Source organism: Mustelus asterias, unplaced genomic scaffold (assembly GCF_964213995.1).
Source record: "Mustelus asterias unplaced genomic scaffold, sMusAst1.hap1.1 HAP1_SCAFFOLD_311, whole genome shotgun sequence".
Classification (NCBI taxonomy): domain Eukaryota; kingdom Metazoa; phylum Chordata; class Chondrichthyes; order Carcharhiniformes; family Triakidae; genus Mustelus; species Mustelus asterias.
Window position 1 is genome coordinate 528,187 of NW_027590275.1, and position 10,814 is coordinate 539,000.

At 46.0% G+C, this 10,814-nt stretch overlaps 2 non-coding genes across 2 annotated transcripts; both read left to right on the forward strand.

Annotated features, from left to right (window-relative positions):
* The first annotated feature begins 4,527 nt into the window (after nucleotides 1-4,527).
* trnag-ucc (transfer RNA glycine (anticodon UCC)) lies at nucleotides 4,528-4,599 on the forward strand. Its single transcript has one exon. It is a non-coding gene; the product is annotated as a tRNA-Gly (tRNA).
* Nucleotides 4,600-4,896: 297 nt separating this feature from the next.
* On the forward strand, nucleotides 4,897-4,978 carry trnas-uga (transfer RNA serine (anticodon UGA)). Its single transcript has one exon. It is a non-coding gene; the product is annotated as a tRNA-Ser (tRNA).
* The last annotated feature ends 5,836 nt before the right edge of the window (nucleotides 4,979-10,814 follow it).

The following is a 10,814-nucleotide window of genomic DNA, read 5'->3' on the forward strand; positions in this document are numbered from 1 at the left end:
TCGACACATTCACAGGACAAAATGTTCACCAACTGTAAGGTCCCAGGACCGAATTTCTCCTCATTTTAGCCTTTCATCTGTATTCCGGGGGGTTCATTATAGTTTTCACCTTCGTAAGTGTTAAACACTCTGAGGCCCGCTCCCCGCAGATTTTCTTTGAATTCATTCATGGAATGTGGGTGTCGCTGTCTGGGTCAGCATTTATTGCCTATCCCTAATTGCCCTTGGGAAGGTGGTGATGAGCTGCCTTCTGGAACCGCTGCAGTCCATGGGGTGCACGGCCACATCTGTTAACCAGATTCCACGGCAACAGCCAATTATATCTGTTTTTTCAGTTATTATAGCGATTGCAGACATGATTGTGTTTCTTTAGGGTGAAGATACAAATTAACTGCTCTCGGAGTCTCTCGATTTTCCTGTTTTATTTGTTTCTCTTGCACTGACAGGGAACAGTAAATCACAACCTCAACAACCAGTGACAGCCAGTTAAATAATCATCCCCCACTCGCTGATAATGGAGTTTCTGACAGTAGCAGACATGTTCTGACCATCCTCCAATTGGGCCCGAAGGTAACCAAATTCACTGTCTGAGCTGGACTTTCAGACTGAGGGGGTGGCAGAGCCAGGTGAGTGATGGTGGTGACTGTGAGGGCATTTGACCAAGGGTCAGTTCCTGGCCATCACAGTGGCAATTCATTTAATTATCTATCGCAGGTCAGAACAGTAGGTGGGCACTCCTAAAATAAAATTCACTAAAAATTCTCATAATCACTGTGTTTCTAATGGAAAATCCACATTCAATTTGCTTTCAGCTGAAACGTTGTTTAAATGAAAGAAAAGGCCTCAAAACTAATCAATGAGTTCTCAGTCAGAAACAATGGGAAAAAGAAAGGTGGCCGAAACTGTCCAGAACTACGAGACAAGCCAAGTTCAGTTTACAAACTGTGCTATGGACACATCTGGTGTTTGATGAAATCAGCAACTCAGGAACAAAGAACAAAGAACAATACAGCACAGGAACAGGCCCTTCCGCCCTCCAAGCCCGCACCGCTCCCCTGGTCCAAACTCGACCATTCTTTTGTATCCCTCCATTCCCACTCCGTACGTTCCCAGTGTGTCCGCCTCCACCACCTTGCCCGGCAGCGCATTCCAGGCCCCCACCACCCTCTGTGTAAAATATGTCCTTTTGATATCCATGTTAAAACTACCCCCCCCCCCCCCCTTCCTCACCTTGAACCTATGGCCCCTCGTGAACGCCACCACCGACCTTGGAAAAAGCTTCCCACCGTTCACCCTATCTATGCCTTTCATAATTTTATACACCTCTATTAGGTCACCCCCTCATCCTCCGTCTTTCCAGTGAGAACAACCCCAGTTTACCCAATCTCTCCTCATAACTAAGCGCTTCCATACCAGGCAACATCCTGGTAAACCTCCTCTGTACTCTCTCTAAAGCCTCCACGTCCTTCTGGCGCAGTATCCCAAATGAGGCCGAACCAACGTTCTATACAACTGCATCATCAGACCCCAACTTTTATACTCTATGCCCCGTCCTATAAAGGCAAGCATGCCATATGCCTTCTTCACCACCTAGTAGAGATCTCTACTGCCTCCCAAAGATACACAAGGCAAACACAACCGGCCGTCCCATCGTTTCAGGCAATGGAACCTTGTGCGAGAACCTCTCCGGCGATGTTGAGGGCATCGTGAAACCCATTGTACAAAGAACCCCCAGCTTTTGTCGCGACACTATGGACTTCCTACAGAAACTCAACACACATGGAGCAGTTGAACCAGGAGCACTCCTCGTCACAATGGATGTATCGGCACTCTACACCAGCATCCCCCACGATGATGGAATGGCTGCAACGGCCTCAGTACTCAATGCTGTCAACTGCCAGTTTCCAGATACAATTTTACAACTCATCCTCTTCATCCTGGACCACAATGTCTTCACCTTCAACAACCAGTTCTTCATCCAGACACACGGAACAGCCATGGGGACCAAATTCGCACCTCAATATGCCAACATCTTCGTGCACAGGTTCGAACAAGACTTCTTCACCGCACAGGACCTTCAACCGATGCTATACACTAGATACATCGATGATATTTTCTTCCTTTGGAGTCATGGTGAGCAATGACATCAACAAGTTCCATCCCACCATCAGACGCACCACGGACTACTCTCCGGAATCGGTTGCATTCTTGGACACACGCATCTCCATTAAGGACGGTCACCTCAGCACCTCAAGCCCACGGATAACCTCATGATGCTCCACTTCTCCAGCTTCCACCCTAAACACGTTAAAGAAGCCATCCCCTACGTACAAGCCCTCCGTATACACAGGATCTGCTCGGATGAGGAGGATCGCAACAGACACCTCCAGACGCTGAAAGATGCCCTCATAAGAACAGGATATGGCGCTCGGCTCATCGATCAACAGTTCCGACGCGCCACAGCAAATAACCGCACCGACCTCCTCAGAAGACAAACACGGGACACGCTGGACAGAGTACCCTTCGTCGTCCAGTACTTCCCCGGAGCGGAGAAGCTACGGCATCTCCTCCGGAGCCTTCAACATGTCATTGATGAAGACAAACATCTCGCCAAGGCCATCCCCACACCCCCACTTCTTGCCTTCAAACAACCACGCAACCTCAAACAGACCATTGTCCGCAGCAAACTACCCAGCCTTCAGGAGACCAGTGACCACGACACCACACAACCCTGCCACAGCAACCTCTGCAAGACGTGCCGGATCATCGACACGGATGCCACCATCTCACGTGAGAACACCATCTACCAGGTACACGGAACCTACTCTTGCAACTCGGCCAACGTTGTCTACCTGATACGCTGCAGGAAAGGATGTCCCGAGGCATGGTACATTGGGGAAACCATGCAGACGCTACGACAACGGATGAATGAACACCGCTCGACAATCACCAGGCAAGACTGTTCTCTTCCTGTGGGGGAGCACTTCAGCAGTCACGGGCATTCAGCCTTGGATCTTCAGGTCAGCATTCTCCAAGGCGGCCTTCATGACACACGACAGCGCCGAGTCGCTGAGCAGAAACTGATAGCCAAGTTCCGCACACATGAGGACAGCCTTAACCGGGATGTTGCATTTATGTCACATTATCAGTAACCCCCACAGCTTGTCCCCTGGACTTGCAGAATCTCACTGGCTGTTCTGTCTGGAGACAATACACATCTCTTTAACCTGTGTTTAATGCTCCCTCCACCCACATTATCTGTACGGTAGCACAGTGGTTAGCACTGCTGCTTCACAGCTCCAGGGTCCTGGGTTCGATTCCCGGCTTGAGTCACTGTCTGTGTGGAGTTTGCACATTCTCCTCGTGTCTGCGTGGGTTTCTTCTGGGTGCTCCGGTTTCCTCCCACAGTCCAAAGATGTGCAGGTTAGGTTGATTGGCCAGGTTAAAAAAAATTGCCCCTTAGAGTTCTGGGATGCGTAGATTAGTGGGTAAAATATGTGGGGGTAGGGCCTGGGTGTGATTGTGGTCGGTGCAGACTCGATGGGCCGAATGGCCTCCTTCTGCACTGTAGGATTTCTATGATGATCTCTTTGAGACCTGGCTGGCTGAAGGGATTCACATTCTAATTAGTATTCTGTAACTTGATTTCTGTGTCTCTGTGCACTGTTTGAGAGCACATTTCCACTCCAACTGACGAAGGAGCAGCGCTCCGAAAGCTTATGGTATTTGCTCCCAAATAAACCTGTTGGACTTTAACCTGGTGTTGTGAGACTTCTTACTCGATTTATTGACACAAACAGCAAATCCAAATTATTGTTCCCTGCTGCCATCTCCTGGCTGAACGCAAGTTGTGCAACAAGGTCACGATTCAAACAAACCTTCACAGATTGGAGTGAAATTACATCAACATGGTTCTGCCCGATTAAAATGATTGCAAAACATGATATTAATCAAATTCCATGTCCCAAGGATCTGCTTTCTGATTGGGCGACCCTGCTCACCCCGATCTATCGGAAAGTGTAAAACTCCCAGAACGGGAATGTCGGTTATATAATTCTCGAAGCTGTGATTTCTCTGCCACTTGATTGCTTGTGTATTCGTTCTATAAATACAGAGGGGGTGACAGAGCCAGGTGGTGTTGTGGTGACTGTGCGAGCATTTGACCAAGGGTCAGTTCCTGACCCAGAGTTTTGACTTATTTAATTGGCTATCTCTGGTCAGAACAGATGGGGGACACTCCTAAAAAAAATCACCAAATATTCTCATCATCCATGTGTTTCTAACATAAAATCCAGCTTCAATTTCCGTTCAGTGGAAACTTTGTTCAAATGAACTGCAAATCTAATCAGAGTTATCAGTCAGAAACAACAGCAAAAAGGTGGCTCAAACTGTCCAGAGAAACGAGACAAGGGAAGTTCAGGTTAAAATAAAATGTGCCAAGGACACACCTGGTGTCTGCTGAAATCAGCAACTAAGGTAGTTTTGTAATTATAACTAATGAAAATAATAACTGCTGACCCAGTGTGAGCGATGGTGGTACAGTGGTGAGCATAGCTGCCTTCCAAGCAGTTGACCTGGGTTCGATTCCCGGCCATCGCATTGGTAATGTGTATCGAACATTATCCGCGCCCTCTTGTGGTTTAAACGCAGCATTTGACTGAAATGAAGTGGACTTTATTTTTCGGATGCAGAATTCGGGTTCAATTTGATTTTCCTGAAAGGTTATTGAAAAAGAATAACAAATCTCTGAACTGGTGAATGAGTTCTGGATCAGAGACAAAGATACAAATTAAAAGGAGACGAATAAATTTCAGCTCACACGCTGTGCTCTGCATCATTCCGGTGCCCGCTCTGTGAATGTTGCTAAGGCGGTTACATCACAACTGCAAATAAGCAGCTGCGATGGCCGAGTGGTTAAGGCGTTGGATTTGAAATCCAATGGGGTTTCTCCGCGCAGGTTCGAACCCTGCTCGCAGCGGGTGTCATTTGGAATGTTGACTCTGCTGTTTGAGGGCAGCTACTGACTCAAAGAAGGCTCGTTAAGTATTTGGATCTCCATCATGCATTCGGCTGGGTGCAGGAAGATGGGCGTGTAAATTGAATTTGTGTCTTTATATGCCCTGTTGTGAATAGAACTCCACTCACCTGATGAAGGAGCAGCAAGCGCTCTGACAGCTCCCAAATAAACCTGTTGGACTTTAACCTGGTGTTGTGAGATTTCTTGCTGTGTCCTTGGACTGGCATGGCAGGATAGGTTCAATGGCTTCCTTCTGTGCTGTTATTTTTCTATAATTCTTCCGGTGGTTCGATGAGAAAATTCATAACACGAAATTTTTTTTTAAAAGCAGCATCAAGGCACAAAGGCAAAACACGGTCTCCTGTCAGAGGAAGATGCTTACGCAATGGCATAAGAATGCACACGGAGCATAAAAATACATTTAATCAGAATACATTGAATGAATATTTCAAAATGCTGCTTCGATTATATCACATCATGTTCATTCAAACACATTGCAACAAGCTGTTCATTACTGGGTGTTCTGTATTCCCCGTGATAACAGTTTGGGAATGGAAGGAGCAGGTTCACATCTGCACATTGACAGGGTCAAACGGTGTCTCAGATTGACAGCTCCCAGGACAGGCTTTCCTCTCGCTCTGTGCTGTGGATTCTCAGGGATTAGTTGGAGTTTCCCAGCTCAGTAACTGTAAAAGCCTCTGAGGCCGGCAATGCTCACAGTGTCTGCTTCCCAGATTCGGCGGGCTGCAGCCAATCAGAGCTGTGCCTGATTTAACCCAGACCTGGTTGAAATGATGATATTGTTCACAAGCTGAATTCTATTTGATCAGATGAAGGTACAGATTGTGTGCACTCAGTCACTAAACAACAATATCCCGTCTTCACATAGAGTGGATGAGAGTGGATGGAGAGACAGAGACAGAGTGAGTTAGGGCGGTGAGACACAGACGGCCAGACAATGTCTTAGTGACAGAAATCCTTGTAAATTCTAGCTTTAGCCAGAAAGATTCTCTTGGAGAAACAGAAGCTGCAGTATCAGTTCTCACTGATATTGTGGAAGAGATACATTATTAATCCCACACTCAGGAACAGTGCTGCCTTTTGACAGAAGAGATGGGGAGAGGCAAATAAAACTGAATGGTCCAGTTCCAAACAATCTGCAGGCTCAGAGGGAGTGAGGTTCAGGGACATATTTGAAAGTGAGACAGTTTAGGACTGTCGGTTGCAAAGTGGATGGGATCCTTGGCTTCACAAATGGAAGAACTGAGTATCCATTGGGTCCCGCATAATCCACAGTGTAAAAGGAGGCCATTGCATCTGCACTGACTCTCTGGAAGAACATCTTTCGCCCATGGCTAACCCTCTTACTCTACACATCTTGGGTCACGAAGGGGCAATATATCATGTCTAATTCATTTATTCTGCACATCTTTAGTCCATGGGAGGAAACTGGAGCACCTGGGGAAACCCATGCAGATACAGGGAGAATGTGCAAACTCCACACAGACAGTCGCCATGGAGGAATTGAGCATGGGTCTCTGGCACTGTGAAGCAGCAGCGCTAACCAGTGCCACTCTGCTGGTGTAACTTTAACAATCCAATTCCTTTCTGAATGCTTCACTTGAAGCAGCATCACCACATTGTCAGACAATGCATCCCAGAGCTGAACTACTCACTGCGGGAAAGGGTTTTCTCATTATGCTTCAATCACTAACTAAGGGTCAGTAAATTGGTCCACGAGGGTGAAAGGGTTTCATACGATGTGACCCTTCATAAACTGGGTCTGTATTCTCTGTGATTCACAAGCATGAGAGGCAAAACATTAAAACATACAAGATTCTGAAGGGGTTTGATTTTGTGGACATTGGGAGATTGCGGAAGCTGGCTCAGTGTAAGGATCAGATCATTTCAGACTGGCATGAGAATAAATTTCTGCACTCATTGGGTTGCGATCCTTTGACATGCTCCATTGTTGAATACACTAGTGGTGGCACAGTGGTTAGCATTGCTGCCTCAAAGCACCAGGGAACTGGGTTCAATTCCACCTTGGGTGATTGCCTGTGTGACGTTTGCACGTCCTCACCATGTTTGCGATTCCTCTCATTCTCCAAACGTTCGGTGCATTGGCTATGTTAAATTGCCTGTTAGTGTCCAAAATATATTGGTTAGGGAGATTAGCAGGATAAATATATGGGGTTACCGGGATAGGTTCTGGGTGGGATGCTCTGTCAGAAAGTCAGTGCAGATTCAATGGGCCAAATGACCTCCATCTGCACTGCAGGTTATGACAGTCTATGACAAATAAGGCTGAGATAAACAAATTTTGGTTGCTCAGGAAATCAAGGGAGTGAGGAGTAAAGTGGAGTTCAATCCCAAGATCTGAAACTCCATAAGCAGCTGGTATGCCCACATCTGGAGTCTGCACCCACAGTTTGGAACCCACACTTTCAAAAAGATATACAGCTGATAGAAAGAGTGGAAAGCTGTGTAACCAGGAAAATGGAAGGCATGAGGGGAATACTTTATGAGGGATTAAGAATTATTGGATTGCAACCTTTCAAGAGGTTGATTTATGGTTTAGTTCAAATTAGTAAATTGATACATGACCTTATTACCCAAGCTTGAAAAGTTCTTTATTCGGAGTTACCATATTTTTGGTGATCGTCAGTATAAATTACAGAAATTTGATTCACATCTTAATCGTCACAGTTTGTCTTCCCCCCAATAGAATTGTTGATATTTCAAATGATTTTGTTGGGAATGCTGAAAATGTAGTGACTTTTAGAAAACATATTAGAAATATAGTGTGATTTCTATCTATGTATTGTCTGATGATGTTGCTGTTCTTGTTTTAATGTTGTGCCTCTGTGCTTTGCACTGGATGGCAATAAAGATACAGAAATCATAATCATGGCGATGATCTTTGCATCGTCGATGGAGACGGGAGAGGTTCCGGAGGATTGGAGGATTGCGGATGTGGTCCCTATATTCAAGAAAGGGAACAGGGACAGCCCGGGAAATTACCGACCGGTGAGTCTAACCTCAGTGGTTGGTAAGTTGATGGAGAGGATCCTGAGAGACAGGATTTATGATCATCTAGAGAAGTTTAGTATGATCAAAAGTAGTCAGCACGGCTTTGTCAGGGGCAGGTCGTGCCTTACGAGCCTGGTTGAGTTCTTTGAAAATGTGACCAAGCACATTGACGAAGGAAGAGCGGTGGATGTGGTCTATATGGACTTCAGCAAAGCGTTCGATAAGGTCCCCCATGCAAGACTTCTTGAGAAAGTGAGAGGGCATGGGATCCAAGGGGCTGTTGCCTTGTGGATCCAGAACTGGCTTGCCTGCAGAAGGCAGAGAGTGGCTGTGGAGGGGTCTTTCTCTGCATGGAGGTCAGTGACCAGTGGAGTGCCCCAGGGATCTGTTCTGGGACCCTTGCTGTTTGTCATTTTCATAAATGACCTGGATGAGGAAGTGGAGGGATGGGTTGGTAAGTTTGCTGACGACACCAAGGTAGGTGGTGTTGTGGATAGTTTGGAGGGATGTCAGAAGTTGCAGCGAGACATAGATAGAATGCAAGACTGGGCGGAGAAGTGGCAGATGGACTTCAACCCGGATAAGTGTGTAGTGATCCATTTTGGCAGATCCAATGGGATGAAGCAGCAGTATAAAATGAAGGGTACCATTCTTAGCAGTGTAGAGGATCAGAAGGACCTTGGGGTCCGGGTCCATAGGACTCTTAAATCGGCCTCGCAGGTGGAGGATGCGGTCAAGAAGGCGTATGGCGTACTAGCCTTCATTAATCGAGGGATTGAGTTTAGGAGTCGGGAGATAATGCTGCAGCTTTATAGGACCCTGGTTAGACCCCACTTGGAGTACTGCGCGCAGTTCTGGTCACCTCATTACAGGAAAGATGTTGAAGCCATTGAAAGGGTGCAGAGGAGATTTACAAGGATGTTGCCTGGATTGGGGGGCATGCCTTATGAGGATAGGTTGAGGGAGCTTGGTCTCTTCTCCCTGGAGAGACGAAGGATGAGAGGTGACCTGATAGAGGTTTACAAGATGTTGAGGGGTCTGGATAGGGTGGACTCTCAGAGGCTATTTCCAAGGGCTGAAATGGTTGCTACGAGAGGACACAGGTTTAAGGTGCTGGGGGGTAGGTACAGGGGGGATGTCAGGGGTAAGTTTTTCACTCAGAGGGTGGTGGGTGAGTGGAATCGGCTGACGTCGGTGGTGGTGGAGGCAAACTCGTTGGGGTCTTTTAAGAGACTTCTGGATGAGTACATGGGATTTAATGGGATTGAGGGCTATAGATAGGCCTAGAGGTGGGGATGTGATCGGCGCAACTTGTGGGCCGAAGGGCCTGTTTGTGCTGTGGCTTTCTATGTTCTATGTTCTATATGCATTGAATGGTTTAACATTATTGATGAGCCACATAGTAAATGTCTGCCCTTATTTCCTATGTTCTTGTGACTGGACAAGACACAAGCATGGTTACTGCGGGAAAAAAGGGTGGAAATTGCAGAGGCAATGGTTAAACGTTTTCTATCCCAGCTAGTTATATGGGTGGTGTCAGAGGACTGGAGAATTGCAAATGGTAAATACACTTGATCAGAAAAGGCTGTGACAATAAGCCAACTAAATCCAATCAGTTTAACCTCAGCAACGTGAAATATTCTCCAAACAATAACTGGAGATTAAATTAACACTCACTTGTGCTAATGTACATTAATTAAGGAAAACACAGACATAATTATTAAAGGGGAATCATATTTAACTTGCTTGAGATTTTAATGAGGGTAACAGAAACGATTGATGAGGGTAATGTGGTTAATGTGAACATGGACTGCCAAAAAGCCTTTTATAAATAAAGGGGCACACAGCAAACTTGTTGGAACATTTGGAGCTGATAGAATAAAAGGGACAGCAGCAACATGGATAGGAAACTGACTGAGTGACAGGAAACACAGCAATGGGAAATGTTTTTATTTGGAATGGAGGTCGGTTAAAGTGGGATTCCAGGAGGGTTGGTGTTAGGAACCTGCTCTTCCTGATGCATATTAGAGACATCGGCAATGCTGCACAGAGCCCAGATTCAAACTGTGGTCATTACACAACACATGGCAGCACAAGGGACTTGTGGTTAAATGTGACACAAATCATTGCTGTTTGGATGGCAGGTTGAGAGTGTGGTTACTAAAGTATTTGGGATTGTGAGCTTTATACATAGGGCCATAGCTTACAAAACCAAGCAAGTTATGGGAAAGCCATATAAAACCTTGGCCTCAGTTGGAGTATTGCATTATCTACAGGACAGCAGTGTTTAGAAAGGAGGTGAAGGCATAAAAGAGGTTGCAATAAATCTCTGGGCGAGGGTGCAGAGATGAGGAAGTTCAGGTGCATCAGTAGATTGGAGAATTTGGGTCTTTGGTGAAGAGAAGGTTGAGAGGAGATTTGATAGAGGTGTTCAGGATTGTGGAGGGAAGTGGAAGGAGCTGATAGGGAGAAGCTGTCATGTCCCAATCTTCCTCTGTCAGGAAGTGATCCCCAAACTGAATGAACAGGGCATTGTTCACGGTTACACTTCTCCGGCAATGCTAAATATTCCGAGTATTTGTTATAACGTGTAATATTTAAGATAATTATACAAACACAATAAATTGTTTAGAGTAAAGACGAGACATTAAAAGTGAAAATTCATGTTGACATCTCTCTGCTGGGCTTTGAGTCTTTCCAGTATGGGCCACTGATCTGATTAATCCAATGATGCTTTTCCCAGTCGCCTGCGTAACATGGCTTG